The sequence below is a fragment of the Brassica napus genome, unplaced genomic scaffold, assembly GCF_020379485.1.
Source record: "Brassica napus cultivar Da-Ae unplaced genomic scaffold, Da-Ae ScsIHWf_3084;HRSCAF=3898, whole genome shotgun sequence".
NCBI lineage: Eukaryota > Viridiplantae > Streptophyta > Magnoliopsida > Brassicales > Brassicaceae > Brassica > Brassica napus.
The window spans coordinates 1-17,649 of NW_026016320.1; the positions used below are offsets into that span (position 1 = coordinate 1).

At 30.3% G+C, this 17,649-nt stretch overlaps 1 pseudogene; it reads left to right on the top strand.

The window, feature by feature from the left end:
• The first annotated feature begins 1,487 nt into the window (after positions 1–1,487).
• LOC125603068 lies at positions 1,488–2,832 on the top strand (annotated as a pseudogene).
• Positions 2,833–17,649: the final 14,817 nt, after the last annotated feature.

Sequence of the window (17,649 nt, forward strand, 5' to 3'; positions counted from 1 at the left end):
GTGTGGTTTACGCCATGGCCATGGACCGGACCGGACCTGACTCAATGTTCAATAGTTTTAGATTAATTAAATATTATACTTTATACATAGCCAACTTAGCCAATAAGGTGGCTACTGTAGTCAAGTTTCAGCAATATGACCAATAACAGATGTATAACCAGATCAGATACTTTTTGCTGAAAAACTCTACACTAGACATTCTTGAAATCCTATAAAATTCTAAAAGATGTGTGAACAAAAGACAAGGCAAATAATAGTAAAATCCAATAAGAGATTTAAGAGAAAACATAATAGTAAGAGTGTAAGAGCATATTAATCCTAAACCGTTCACAGTTTCTTAGGCAATTTTTTTTTTGTCTAAAAGAAAAAAATAAGTTTAAAAGCGAACCAACCGCGGCCACCACATATCGGTAGGGTCCGCGAACAGTGTAAAAAACCTCCACAATCGATCCTTATTTTGTTGTTTCTGTCACCGGTTTCAAATTTTGATGGGGTCTATGCACTAATTTGTTTTAAGAAACCCCATTAACTACCGCGATAATCATGGTCTAAGACAGTAAGACCTAATAAAAAAAGTTTGATAGTTCTTTTAAGTGAAAGATATTTTTGAAGCGAACGCTAAAAAAATAAAAGTTTTTGAAGAACAAAACTTCACTTTGAAAATAGATAAAATGTGTATATAAGTTTTACTAGATTAATAGATTGTGTTTCTATACCTCTCAAAAAAATTCTTTAAAAAACTAGATTTATGATTAGTTGCCGATCAACTTTGTTGGCTTGAACAACACCAGAGCCAATTCTTTCACTTTTGTACTTGTAATTTTTTTTCTTACTTCTACATCTTTTCTCTATCTCTTAGCATATTTGAAACTTTTGCTATGATTTATTCTCAGATTTGTGGATTTAGCTTTTGTCGACGTGACAACTTCTGTTTGGTATTTGATCTTGTATAGTTTTGTTTGTTTGCTTTGGCATTTGTGTTTCATTTGTTCTGTTTTTTTCCTTTTTTGTTATTTGCTTGTTGATTTTAGAGTTTGTCTTAGTTTGTCTTTATCTCAGCAACGTCGAAGCAATGACTTGGTGGTCTGTGGGTTTGGTTTCTAGAGATTCTATGTATTTCACGGTCCTTTGATATTTTGATCGTGTATTCTATCTATCCAGTGTTACTAATGAAAACCCGATGATGAAAGGTCTACTCATACAAGTTCAAGATCAGTCTGAATCAAGTATCAAAGATTCTGAAGCCAAACAGAGAAGTATGATATTGTCTTTTCTTTTTTGATCAAGCACTTATTCTCGAGTTTCATTAGCAAGAGGCTTGAATCAAACGAGCATCCGGTTTTCTATTCGAAGCAGGCTTATCGAACGAACCATCCGGTTTAATATTTGACCCACTTGGTTTAAGTCTGGATTACGTTTAGCAGTTCAGCTTATTTTTTTCGCCAGATCTATTTTTTTAATCAGCTTATAAAAACTTTAGAAGAAAAAAAAAATCCAGATTGCTCTCCACACAAGCATTTTTTTTCTCCGTCGATCAACAGTGCGTTCAGGTACGATCTCTCTTCCCTGTGTTCTCTCTGACTCTCTCTCTCGGTCGATATTGTGATTGATCTTTCCCACCGTGATCGATTTTAATTTGATATCATGACTCTGACCTCGTGCTACGTCTAATTTGAAAATTTTCAACGCAATCGTCTTCTGCTTTGCATTCGATTTGTGTGTTAGCAAAAAAATAATGCCTTCATGATCGGCGGGTCGAGTTTCGATCTAAGAGTGTTCTTTATATAACAAACAGTGTTTGATTTTAAGAAGAAGCCATGGCGGGGCATAAGATTGAAACAGGTCACGAGGACACCGTCCACGACGTGCAAATGGATTACTACGGGAAGCGAGTAGCCACCGCCTCCTCTGACTGCACCATCAAGATCACCGGCGTCAGCAACAACGGCGCATCCCAGCACCTAGCTACACTAACCGGCCACCGTGGTCCCGTCTGGGAGGTCGCTTGGGCCCACCCGAAGTTCGGGTCAATGCTAGCCTCATGCTCCTACGATGGCCAAGTCATTCTCTGGAAAGAAGGCAGCCAAAACCAGTGGACTCAGGCCCACGTCTTCACCGACCACAAAAACTTCGGTCAGCTCCATCGCCTGGGCTCCTTACGAGCTCGGACTATCCTTGGCCTGCGGTTCGTCTGACGGGAACATCTCGGTGTTCACGGGGCGTGGTGACGGCGGCTGGGACACGACGAAGATTGACCAAGCGCATCCGGTTGGCGTCACGTCGGTCTCGTGGGCCCCGTCCACTGCGCCTGGGGCTCTTGTCAGCTCCGGGTTGCTTGATCCGGTTTACAAGCTGGCTTCGGGTGGGTGTGATAATACGGTGAAAGTGTGGAAGCTCTCTAACGGGTCGTGGAAGATGGATTGCTTCCCGGCTCTTCAGAAGCACAGTGACTGGGTGCGTGATGTGGCTTGGGCGCCCAACTTGGGTCTCCCTAAGTCCACCATAGCTAGTGGCTCGCAGACGGGAAAGTGGTTATATGGACGGTGGGGAAAGAAGGTGAGCAGTGGGAAGGTAAGGTTCTGAATGACTTTAAGGCTCCGGTGTGGCGGGTCTCCTGGTCCTTGACGGGTAACTTGTTGGCTGTGTCTGATGGGAACAATAATGTGACGGTGTGGAAAGAGGCGGTTGATGGAGAGTGGCAACAAGTCACCGCCCTGGAGCCGTAGTTTTTTTCCTTTTTAATATGATTCGCTATTTCTTACAAAGGAACGGAATAAAAGACTCTTTCTATCCTGAGCCTTTACGAGGGAATGTGGATGTGGTTTTACTTAATTTTGGTCGAGACATTTGGTCTTTTTTTAATCTTTTTCCTTGGCGATTTTCAAGAAATAAATTCTTTTTTTTTCCTGGTTAAACAGTTTATTGATTGTATTAGGTAATATCATAATACAAATGTTACAAGTTGTAATACGTAAAAAATATGATGTTAAAGGCTATTTCTAGATTATAGAATAAGAAAATGTTACGAGTTAGTATAACAAACGAGATTATTTCAAGACTTTGGAGTAATGAATTTATTTTTAACTTATTATTCTATCTCACTCAAAAATGGAGTAAGCTTGGAGTGAAACTCAACTCCACTTTGGGAGAATAATATATTTGGAAATGCTCTAACAAAATTTATCACGTGAATCAGAAACCTTTGTAGTAGTATTATGGTTGTTGCTTGATATTTACCTTAGTGGCGGCATTCAAAAATTCAAAAAGTTACCTATATAGCTTCATCTGCAAAGACAGAAGCAGTTCGTTCAGTGCTCTAGTATAATAACTAGTATCTCAATGTAGACTTGTATTGAGCTGTGTAGTGTTGGAATCTTGTTTCTCTGAATCTTGTTTTATTGTTTGTGTTTGTGAAACCTTTTCCCCGCTGTTTGATCCCCTGATAAAGTCATTTTAGAGCTGCTTAAATAATCAAGTGTTTATTTACATCATCAGACTGCAAAGCATCTATGGAAAAAGTTCAAAGAAGTTGCCAAATTTGAAGAAGCGAAAGAAGAGAGCAAAGACGCCTCTCAGGCCGCTGGTCTGCTTGAGAAGTTAACAGTGGAAGAGAAGGAGGAGAAACCAGTGGAGAAGGTAGCATCAGCAGAGGCAGAGAAAGCTGTTGAAGAAAAGAAAACTAAGGAGTCTGTGCCCTCAGCTTAAGATACATATGCATAGAATGTTAGAAATACACAAGACAACGCCAGGTACTATACAGCCTGGTGTGTTTAAAATCCATCCATGACTTGCCTTTCTTTAAAAAAGTTGATTCTTGTTTTATCAGTGTCATCATATTTACTTGCTGAGCCGTGTTGAGTCCATATGTTAGCGTAACAAGAGTATCTATCACATGTGACATTCGCATATGAGAGGAGATTTTCGGGGTTGTTTTGGGATTCGTCATCTAAAAGTATATATCCCTTCGTTTTTTTTCTGGAAACAGTGTGCAGTCAGAACATGCTCCATTTTTATTCTACAAAATATATGCATTGGATTGCGCTTTTTTTTATTAAACTACAAGTCGTGTTACATCACATTAGAGCCTTGCATTTCGATAAATATAGTTCACTGTAAGTATCTCCAACCCTACTCTATTTTTACTTTAAAATAGAGTTTAGAGTGAAAAATACTCTAATGGTACACTATTTCTCACTCTATAATAGAGTGAAAAATAGGTTTACTCCAAAAGTAATTTTTTTTTTTGTTCATCATTCTATTTTATACTCTAAAATAACTCTATTATAGAGTTATTCTATTTTAGAGTAAAAAATAGAGTAAAATGGTAAACTAAAATTTACTCTATATTTCACTCTAAAATAGAGTAACTCTATTATAGAGTTGAATTTGCTCCAATGATTCACTTTATAATAGAGTTACTCTATAATAGAGTGAAATATAGAGTAATCTTATTTTTTCACTCTATATTTGGAGTAAAAAAACAAGATTACTCTATATTTCACTCTATTATAAAGTGAACCATTGGAGCAAATTCAACTCTATAATAGAGTTACTCTATTTTAGAGTGAAATATATAGTAAATTTTAGTATCCCATTGGAGATGCTCTAAGGCCATCTTCAACCTAACTCCAAAACACTATTTTAGTGTGATTTTGACACAAAAATCTTCTTCAACCCAACACTAAAAATCACACCATTTTAGTGCAACACTATAATTTCACACCAAATTTGGTGTGATACTATTCACTACATTAAAATACTATTCACTTATTTATTAATAAAATAGATAATTAAATAAATGATAATAAAAACATAAATATATATAATATTATAGAATAATTTTTAGTGTGAAGTTTAGTGTTATGGTTGGAGAAGAATTTTTTTTAGTGTTGAAATTATACTAAAATAGTGTAGTTTTGATACTAAAATAGTGTTATGGATTGGAGATGTTCTCAGGAGGTTCTTCAAAACGGTAAATCTGATTAAATAATGGCGAGATAAAACGGGCCCGATAGACCCCTAGTGTATTTCCAAGTTACTTGTTAGTAAAACGGTAATACTGGTAGGTAGCGACAAGGCCGGCTTATAGATTTGGATAAGACTCTTTGCACAGCCCTCTAATTGTAAAATTGTTATTTGTATTACAATGGGACAAATTACAATTCAGGTTCGGTCAAGTGTCACAGTAGTTGACCGGACCTACATAATGGTATTCCTGGAAGATTGTGGCACTGGCTTTAATCGGGCTTGAATCTATAAATTAGGAACCCCATTAATGCATGATGCTCATTCGTCAGCATGTAGACCTTTTAAGCCACATGGACTTATCTCTCTCTCCTTTTCGTACGCACATACATACATCTCAATGTTCTGTTCATTGTGTTTGTGTTAATTTCTGTCGTGGATTGGAGATACTCTTAAAATTATCACTCCATTTCAAATTTTCAAATACAACAAAATATCTAGGAATTTTGGTAGGATGCTTTGAGAAAAATATCAGGTACGCGAAATCTTTTTTAAGTGATATCTTCTTAGATATGTATTAGGTGATAAGTCGCATCATGTGCGGGATGAATTTATAAAAACAATTATATTCGGTGATTATAAACTTTACTATACATTTTTTATTTTAATAATAGTTAACAAATATATACATACCGGATAATAATCATGTATCGGCATCTTGTGCGGGATGCACATTGTATATACAAATAATTTTATATACTATTACTTATTTTATTTTATTTTACGTTATGTAATAACAAATAATAAAAATATATTGATTAATTGAGAAACATTAATTATTAAGTATATAATTAAATTGGTGAAAACACATAAATCAGACAAACCACTCTTATTTATTTACTATCATTTTATGGTAAGTAAATCTAAATAATCACATTTATCCATTTCGTATATAATTAATTTTAAATGATACTAATATATATAGTATATTTTAATATGGCTATCTATTAAATGAGACTTCATAATCATACGGTTTTATGATCATTTGTATTTTTATAACAAATTTTTTAAATCATTGAAAACAAAATTTTCAATGTGGGACTTATAATAAGTTTATAATTTATAAATATGCTTGAAAATTCATTAAAAATTTGAAATTAAAATATTTTATGTATTCTTATATGGTATATAGTTATATATATATATATATTAAATGAGATTTTTATTCATATGGTTTTAAAATCATGTGTATCTTGTTAAGTTGTTATAATAAAAATGTTAAATCATTGATCATAAAAAATTTAACATAAGAATTTTAACAACTTTAGTAATTTATAATCGTTTTTAAATTCAAAATATAACATATATAAAAAATCTAAATTTTAATATATATTCATCACTTTGAGAAAGTTAGTATGAACCCAGTAAAATCAAAACTATTTTCTCTTTTTAAAGTATTGAAGTGCACGATTATAGCATATGATATATGCATCGTAAATCACGAAATCAGTTTGGTCAACAATTCTATTACATATGGAAACTGTAATGAACTGAGTGTTTATTTCCAAATTTGTCAAATTGATTGTGGACCATGATATTTGCTGTGATGTGTCCGTTATATGAGTTGTTTCTTTTATTTTACAATACTCCAAATGATATATTAAGCATTCCAATTTAAGCTTAGTATAAAACTATTTTAATGATTAAATGATATCAATGGCAATATGTTATATTTCTAGTAATGAATTTTTAAATAAGGGCTGAGAGAGCATGTGGAACCGTCACGATAGCAAAATGGCAATAGTGTAAATAACTTATAAAACCAAAGTTACTTTTAATAATGTTTCTCCTTTAATATATAAGAGATTTTTAGTAATCTAATAATAATATTTGAGGGTGATCGCTTGGAATTTATCCTTTTTTTTTTTTTTTTAAATCACTAACCTTTACTGGATGTAGTTTTATTTTAAAAATTTAAAGCCTATATCAAATTTCTATTAATTTTTACCATTCATACTTTAGCTTTTATTTTTAAAGTAAAACCAAAAAAATAAAGCAAACTTTTTCTTATGTAGTTTAGGAAAACAATATACATCTTTTTAGGCTGTAGAATCTGTAAAAAGTTGATAATCATAATAAAAACATCTATAAATATTTTAATTTAATTTTGGGTATTATTAAAATTATTGAAGTATTTTAAATAACATAGATAGTATTTACATATCACATTTAGAATAACATTAAACAATGATAATTTATAAAAAAAAATATTAGTATACATTATTTTAATTGATAAAAATAATTATTTTATATATACATCACATCTTTCACATATTTGATTTTAAAATATCTACAGCATGTAACTTATAATTACAACAAATTTTACTACATCAAAAGTTTCTACAAGAAAGTATATATTAACAACTTTATAGCTAAAATCAATTTAAAGCTAAATTTTGACAGCTAAATTTTTAGAGGTTAAATGTAATAATTCTAAGAAAATAATAGTATTATTATCTACAAGTTGTAAAATAAAAACATTTTGCGTGTGTGGAACCTGGACCCAAATTATACGTTATTACTAAGTCTTCCAGTATATCTAGTATAATCACACAAAAACTTGTATAAGTATAATCTATATTCATATCAAACCTACCAAAAATTAACAAAAGTTAGTTTCAAACTTTCATGTTGTTTGCAATTTACAAAGTTTGAACTACCCATGTGCGGCAGTTATAACAAAAGCTAGGATGCTTAGTATAATCTATAGATCGTAATCAGGAAGATGATTACTTACGAGTATGGTATGAAGCCACCTTAATCGATCTATACCAATGACTAGAAAATATATTGTATAGAGTACGAATTCTGTAGTTGTTAAAGTATTCAGAGAACGTTCTATGAGGTTTATAGGATCCGAGTGTACTGATTAAGGTATCCAAACTAGAAGCTTCGCAGAAACATCATGCACAACTTTCAACACACACAAAAAAATAACTTTCAACAAAATAACATCAATCAAAGGGATGCGATTGCACTTTTTCTTCTTTCCTTTCTTTATTTCTACTTTACTTTTAATTTTAAAAAATTTATTCCTTTTTACTCACGCAATCTTAGGCTCCGAATGGTAACAGCGGATTCAGCGGGGCGGGACAAACAAATTGGTTAGTGCAATGCGGTTTAAGTGTGGTTTGTGTTAGAAAAACGCATATTGCAGGACAAGTGCGGTTCATCTAAAAAAAGCGGTTTAAAACAAAATGTGAATAGTGACATGTGCAATGAATAGTGTAACTGCGGGATACATAAAATATTTATTTTTATAGACTAAAAAATCATTAAAACTATTATTATTTATTATATATATACATATATATTAGTTTAAAAATATTATATATGTGAAATTTGATATTTTATTACTCACTAATTATCTTGAAAATTAAAAATTGTAGAAATAATGTATTTATGATAGTGATTTAATGTGCTTTTAATATATGTTAAAACAATAATTTTTTTATATTTTACAAACTAAAAAATCAGTGATACTAATATAATTTTTAAAATTATATATATCTCAAATGTGAAAGTTTATATACTATTACTAAAATTTATAGCCTATTATTTTATTTTAAAATATAATAATTGCGCTAGTTTTCTTTAGACAAAATTAAATTAAGATATTTGAATTTTTTCTTCTTGTCATCAACATTAATAGATTCATGAAGACCCTGCAAACCCAGCTTTAAGATATCAATAATATTAAATTAAGAATCTGAATTTTCTTATTTAATTTATAAAAATATTTTAATTATCTGAAAAACTTTACAAAATCATATTCAATTATGCTATATTATTAGTGTTATATTTATTATTACTAATTATCATTTAAATTTATGCTACTTAATTTTGTTAATTAGATCATTTACATCTCAATTTATGTATATTATATGGACAAAATATTAGTGATTATATATGGGTTTAATGTATTTTTGATAACAAACATTTATTTTAAATAATTCTGGTTGAAACAGTACCTAAACCACACCTCATCTCTTTCTTTTCAAGCTTAACTGCGGTTCAGACCAAAAGTTGTCCCGTTACAGTTTTTTTTTTTTAATTTATAATATTTTATTTATAAAAGCACTAGCAATAAAATCATGTGAATGGTGACACTCTGCTTCACCCGCCATGCGTTACTCTTCTCCCGCACTTCTCATTCACAGCCTTACTTTTTCGTTCTCTTCTTTTATTTAGCCTTTGTTTATTTTTGAGGGTGTAATTATTCCGATCCACTTTACATGCATGTACTTTGAGATTTATACTTTAAAGGATGGTACGGATGGACCCCACAAAATGACAAGACACTTAAGAGATTTGTTTGTTAAGAAAGACGAGCGTCTGATATTATAATACTCGAAAACATTTCTTAAATTCGTCCCAACCGTGTGCATGCATATTTCCTTACGCCTCTTTGATGTGAAATCTACATTATTGAAGTTTGTAGCAACGATACGAATAAGACATAAGTAAAATGTTCACTCAACACGAATCAATCTCAAAATTTTACCAACGTTATAAGAACCATGTGATTACTATCGACTTGCTTTCTGAATACTACCGAGGCAAAATGTACAATCAACGTTGAATCAATCACAAACTTTTACCAACCTGATCGGAGTACTATTCAGTTACCTTCTATACAATAATAGGATGTGAATACGACAGTATCTAAGTGTAAACTCGATAGGGAAATCAATCACAAATATTTACCAACTAGATCGATTACTACTCACTCTCTCCAGAAGCATAGTCTTCTGTTATATTATATTATGTATGTCATAAAAGTTGATCGTTTCAGGCTTGACCTGTGAGGTTCATATTGTTTAATGATCTTGTAGATATGCAGTGAAATTCTTATAGCGAAAGTCACTATGATTAGTCTTGACTAGCTGTATGGAAGAACATCGGAACAGCAGAACAAAAAAAGCTGTATGGAAGAACAGCGGAACCGGGACTTAACACTTGAAATAACATGAATCAACCAAACAGTGAGTCTAATGATTGGGGACGAGTCTAAAATTTTAGAGACTATAGACATTTAATAAAAATTCTAATAATTTTTTTTTGCATAATTTGGAAGTTTATTTCTCTATATATATAATCTCTATAACTTTTGGGGATCAATGCTAATGTTTCATTAGCTTAGAGCATGATTAACTCCGGTCTCTTAGTCGGGGTTCTTAACTCATGATTTGACTTTTTTTTTTTAATATTTTTTGGTTAAGAGACAGCTCTTATATCTCTTATTTAAGAGACAGTTCTTAACTTTTTTGGGTCCGATTGGTAATGGCTGTAGCTTTAAATATTTTGCTGTAGAAAAAAATCTGTAGACTTTTTGCTGTGGCTTTAGATTTTATAGCTGTAGAATTTTATTGAAGCACTAAAAAATTGCTTTGGATATTTGGCTCTGCAGAGCACTTGTACAGCTGTAGGATATTTTAAGAGCTGTGGTTTCAAAAAAAAAATTAAAGCTTGATTGCTCTGAATTTGGTGCTGTGGAAATAAATAGGGCTGTGGACAGCACCTACAGCAACTACCAATCACCCCCTTTAGTTCAAATCTAAAAAAAACTAAAAACCGTGTCTCTTAACCGAAGCTAAGAACTCCAGTTAAGAAACTGAGGTTAATCATGGTACTATGCCTATATCGGGCACTGCCAATGATATGTGTAATTAGTTAGCCTAACGTGTAAATCTATCGGTTCTAAATACAAAAAATTATGAACTAAGTTTTACTGTTTAGCAAGATTAAGATGAGCCTTGTTTTAAATCTTATTCAAAAATCCAGAACTGGATTAGTCATTAATATTGTTTGATCGGAGATCTTTTGGCTATCCTCAAAGTAAAAAAAAAATAGAATGAATTCGTATTCATTATTTGAAAATCAGATTAATAATCCTGTTACAATTATTCTAAAACATCGACATCTCGGTATCAAATCCAGTACCTTTCAGAGTCAGAGATGGACCAGCCATCTAATATAGGCTACCGAGTGATAAGTGACTGATAACTAATAAGACATTTGAAATAGACGTATTATAAATAACAATAGAAATGAAGGAAAATGATGGTAATTGAAAAGTGAGAAAAACAGTAAATTCAATTAAACCGGAAGAGAACCCTCCCAAAACTGGTCGACAAGTTGGTGGATCCTCCATAAGGCCATAAGGACCTCTCACTCTTTGGCTTATTCATCTTCTTTTTTTTTTTTTTTGCTAAACTGTAAATATCATAAATGAAGAAAAGATTTTACAAAAGTATCATCTTTGGTCTGAACCAACTTGGCAAAAAGAAAGAAAAACAAGCTGGTTCAACAACTAACTAGAGACTAGGGACTCATCTAATCCACATAGCCATAAGATCTCTGAATTTCTTGTTCTCCCTCCTCGAAGAGATCACATTTCTCAATTCCTTATCAATACTTCTGAAGACTGCCTCTGCGGGTAGAGAAGTCTGATTATGAATCAAGTTATTCCGCTGTTTCCTTATTCATCTTCTTACATTTCACTCTCAAATATCTTAGTTTTTCTTACACATATTAAAAGTTAATTATGTTTTCCGGATTAAAATGGCGACTAGTTCATCTATAGCAGATAACTGGTCGACGATTGAAATTGTGACGTTTTGCGATATGTAAATGTCTTATTTTCTTTTATTCAACCATCTTAACACCAATTTTCCGACAAAATTTTGTTGCCTTTGATGACTTCTTAAAACGTTTTGCATACATTATATTTTTGCCTGCATTCCGTCACAGTTACCTGTCCCATCATAGTATAAATATTAAATCATGATTTGAAAAACATATATTGTTTATTGGTATCTCTTTCATCTTTTGTTCTTTATTTATCATTTTAGTAGTGCCTTTTATTTAGGAATGGGCCCAGTTACTCGTAACTTAGTTTGTACTCGCTACTTGACTCGTAAAGTCAAGTACTCGGTTTGACCAAGTCGAGTATCAAGTAATCTATTTAAATTACTCACAAGTACAAGACAAGTATCAAGTATTCAAATCAAACTAACTACTTGACGTTGTTTGGCTTGTTACTCGTTTTTATTGATGAACAAATTTACATTTTTAAATCATAGTAAAATAACTTGTTTATATTTCTATTTCCATAAGTTAATCAAACATATGTGATATATCATGACGTTTTTTCTTTCTTAAATATTATATTTTCGAATTGACTAAAATATAGAAAAACAATGAAATATTCTGTATGCATAATATATTTACTTAGTTTTGAATTTCGACAAATAAGCAAAAAAAAATAGTTATTAAAAACTTGCAAATTATTTACAAATAACTAGTAATAAAACAAATCAAATAACTTGCAAGTCCGTCAATTTTAGCAAGTACTTGAAATTGTAAATATTCGTTTTTAGCAAACCAAATACACGTAATTTTTTTTACTACTCGTATAAACCAAGCTGAGTACCAACTATATCAAAAATACAAAGTACCCGGCTTGTGTCCACCCTTAGTTTTATTGGTGCGCTCCTAGTTTATAAAAAGTGTTTTAAGTCTATAATTTAGAATTTTAGACCAAGTCAACCATCCATCAGTACTGTTTGTTTCGCTACTTGGAAGTTATAACACCTTATAGGCTTATAACACCTTTAATATAAAATGTTTTCAACAATTTTATGTTCATGCAGGCAGCGTGACAACATATTGGGGAACATTTCCTTTTTTATGCGCGTTTCGTTATGTAACAACGAGATCATATGATAGATAACTTGCATATTTTACATGTAATTTTTTTTGTCAACAAGAGGATTCGTATGAATATCCATGCTCCAACAAAGGAAACATCTTTTAAGGAACGTAAAACATCGTAAGAGTTTTCTACTAGTTTAGTAGTTAGTCATTTTACGTCACATTTAAAAATAATTGTCCACGAAAATTCTTGTTTCCAAAGCATACATAATATGACCGAGCCCGAGTATAAAGTATAAAATATACATCAAATGATATGAGACATGTTAATTATAATTCAAAGCTCAGACTTGTACTATTCTTTGCTTGATAGTAAATCAGACTTGTTTTTTTAGTTCTTCCAGTAAGAGCATCTCCAGCATTGCTATTTCTATCTTTATAATAACATTTAGAAGTGAAATTGCTTCAAACCACTTCTATTTTTTTTTCTATAATAAATATCTTTATTTTTCTCTATTTATATAGGAAGAAATAGCATTTCTTTATTTTTTTACTCTATATTTAGAGAGTTATTTTAGAAGAATACATTTGAGCATACTTTACTTCTATTTTAAAGGTGAAAATAGCAAAATACATTAGAAATGGTCTAACAATATGATATCTCGGTTTCTCGTATCAACAACAAAATAAGAATCGTGTAACATGGAAAATCTAAAGGTAAGTGAACCATATGAATCGAAAATTCTGTAATCAATAGTGGCCTAATTATAATTGAGGTGGATTAATTAGGTCCATCACTCAAAAGGGCTGTTAATATACATGTTTTACCACATTTTTAATGCTTCAAGCTTTAAAAACCAAGCTGCAATTGCGATGATTAACACAGAGTTAGGTCTGCTTTCCGATATCACACGAACTACGAGTGAGATTTAAATTTAGACTAAACAATTTACACACGTCATGCGTGCATGTTGAGTTTTGGTGAGAAAACGGTAGAAGAAAAGGATAATTGTTATTCTATTTAAGCATCCTACCTCTGATAAACAAATATCCTAATAGTTAAGTTAAGGAAAATCACATAAAAAAACCTTGAAAGTGTCACTTACTAGCACTTTAAACCTTAAAGTTTTTTCACTAACACTTTTAACCTTCAAAGTGACATTTTTATCATAAAAAACCTCCAAAGAAGAAAAATGACCGGCTGAACAGGTTAAAAACATTTTTTTTCAAAAATAATTATTTAATTAATAAAATAAACAAAAAAATTAATAAAAATCGAAAAATTAAACAAAAAAATCATAAATTCAAAAAATTCAAAAAATAAATAAAGATTTAAAAATTAAATAAAAAATAACAAAAAAATTCAAAAATAAATAGGATCAATTTAAAATGGAGAAAAAACATAAATTTCAAAAAAAAATGAAAATTAAAAAAAAATCATTTTTATCAACATTCATTTTCAAATATAATGTCAGAAATTATCATTGGAGATATGCCAAAACCGTATCATTGGAGATATGCCAAAAACCGTTATTTCTGACATATCTCCAATGACGTTTTTGGCATATCTCCAATGATAATTTCCGACATTATATTTGAAAATGGAAAAAAAACTTTTTTGAATTTTCAATTTTGTGAAATTTATTATTATTTTTTCTCTATTTTAATTTGATCTTATGTATTTTTGAATTTTTAGTTATTTTTTATTTAATTTTCTAAATCTTTATTTATTTTTCATATTTTTTTTTAATTTATGAGTTTTTTTGTTAAATTTTTTGATTTTATTAATTTTTTGTTTATTTATTAATTAAATAATTATTTTTTGAAAAAAAACTGTTTTTAACCTGTTCAGCCGGTCATTTTTCTTCTTTGGAGGTTTTTTATGATAAAAATGTCACTTTGAAGGTTAAAATTGTTAGTGAAAAAACTTCAAAGTTTAAAGTGCTACTAAGTGACACTTTCAAGGTTTTTTATGCGATTTTCCCATTAAGTTAATATAAATGTTTATTTGGAAATATTTTTCGTGGCGACGTGTGGTATGCAAATAGTTAATGCACTGTGCTAATAATATCTTGACTTTTTTTTGACAAATATAATATCTTGACTTAGTTGCAAAAAAAATATATATATCTTGACTTGTCTATACGAATTTAAATAAAAATACATGTATTTTGATCAGCATTTCTCTCAGCTGGATGAGAGGTTGAGAACCCGAAAGAAGAGAATTATTGGCGTTACCATTAAAGTATTGATGAAGATATCTTTAAGTAATTACAACTTCGGTGTAGTATTCAACTTCTTTCGTTCTTATCATTATGGTCCCAAGATTTGGCGCACCAGATGGCTGTATCTGGAGGCATCGATGCCACTTACGAGAAAAGCAAAGGTGAAGTAGTAGCTAATAAAGGTGCACAACCAGGGGCGAAACCAAAGAGACAGGAAGGGGTGCACATGCACCCACTACTATTATTTCAATTGCCATTAGATAAAATGGAAAATTATAATTATTGCACCCATTAATGTATTAATTTGCATACTTTATGCACCCAGTCAAATTTACATCAAGATTCACCCCGGTGCTGCGCAACATCAATACCAAAAATTCTGTTTAAAAACTTAGATATCGAGTATTTCATATCTTCAATTAAGGCTTCGCTATATTCATTAAGAAAATAAAAGTATTTAGGTTATTTGAGAAGTGAACAAAAACAAATGTTAAACAATTTTCGCATTTAATTATAATGGTTATTCAAATATCAACACTTTGAATCTTTGATGATTATTTATTAGTTTGGTTAGAAAATGGCAGAGGAGGGATAGCTAAGTTATCTCTTTTATTTTTGTAACACAACTAAGTTATCTCTGAAAACATAAAAGAGTTGGACCGGAATCCCAATCCATCGTTTTCTTTCTTCTCAGGCATTTGGTTACTCAATTGACTGACTATTCAAACTCAGTCAATTTTGTTGGCCATCTTGGAATTTTATTACTTAACCAGTTAACTATTCAAAGTAATCCAGAGTTTTTAATTTGAGAATGTATATAGTACTTATCAGATAAATTGATCCAGTATCTGATAGTGATTACATATTTCGGAGTTCATATTTATTAGATATTTAAGAAGACTCTGTCTTTATATATTTTTTTGTTTCCTTGAGACAAAATTGTAATTTTCAGTATTAATCATCTTTTCTCGCTAATTTTAGGTAAGATTTAGTGTGAAACACAATACTTTTATTGTGTTAAGCCTAAGAAAGGCCTTATATTAAATAAATGATGGTTGTTCAAAAAAAAATTAAATAAATGATGATTAGGATGTACAATCTAACCAAAAACTCATTAATAGTAAAAATTGAACAATATACATTTTTTATGTTAAAAAAAAAAACGAATCAGTCACAACAAATTGTAAATTATCATGCCTAAAACATTAACAGTAAAGCATAAAAATATTAAGCTTAACAGTATTTATTGACGGCGTACACAAAATTTAAAAATTCACAATATTTGGTTAAGTATGAAAATGAATATTATATGACCCAAATGACTATCTAAAAACGTATAAAGTTAAGTACGTATTTTTTAAGGAACTTATCTCTAATCTCTGTGTTTCATATGAGATATAGACTATAGTTTCTTATGATTGACTGATTGTACTAAGAGCATCTCCAATGTATTACTCCAAATTTTACTCCAAAATGGTGTAACTCCAAAATGGAGTTCGATTTTACTCCAATGAATTACTCCATTTTTTACTCCAAACAAAAAGAATTTTTTTTCATTTAGTTAATAATTGTTATTAGTACCTTCAACTTATAAAAATTAACAATTAACCCAACTATTTTATGTTTACAAAATTTCTAAAATAATATATTTTATTTAAACTAAATATTTATCATTAAAAATACAACTAGAGATTATCTTCCAATTTCAATTCGTGCAGATTTTATCATATGCAATTTTCTAATTCAAAAATATTTTTATGCATTAAAAGAACATAAAGAAAAAATAAAGTTTTGTTTTGTAATTTGAATTATGTATTGGGTCCTATTGTTTGTTTGTGCATATATCAAGTTCAACAAGTACAAATGTTATCAATCAAAATTTTGACCCACAAAATTAAAAAACTCATCTATTCCGTTTGAATAATACTTCACCACTTTTGGTAGTTTCGAAAACAATTTACCGAATTAATTATTAAATTACTTATTTACATTATATTATATTTATTTTATATTTTTTATTCTTAGTTTTGACTTTTATGCGTTTATGCATATTTTCTGTAAACTATAAATTAGTAATCTTTTGTGGAATATTATATTTTTTTATGTTATTTTAAGTATGAAATAAAAACATTAAAAATCAAAAAGACTATTTCATAAATATAAAAAGTTTAACTCCAAAATGGAGTAATGGGTAAGATTACTCCATAAATGGAGTAACCCTAGCTATTACTCCATTTGGAGTTGAATATGGAATGAGGTTGGAGAAGATTTTACTCCATAATTGAGTTTGGAGACAAAAATGGAGTAGGGTTGGAGATGCCCTAAGACCATCTCCAATGGTACTCTATAATTTTCTCTATATTTCACTCTAAAATAGAGTAACTCTATTATAGAGTTGGATTTGCTCCAATGGTTCACTCTATAATAGAGTTACTTTATAATAGAGTGAAATATAGAGTATTCTTATTTTTTCACTCTATATTTGGAGTAAAAAAATAAGATTACTCTATATTTCACTCTATTATAGAGTAATTCTATTATAGAGTGAACCATTGGAGCAAATTTAACTCTATAATAGAGTTACTCTATTTTAGTGTAAATTATAGAGGAAAAAATAGAGTGCCCTCGGAGATGCTCTAATGAATCATCTGTAGAGGTATGTACTGACATTTTTTTCTTACCGGAATCTTCACTCTTATAGAATCGTGATTTAAAAATATATGTTTGCTTATTAAATTGCTAA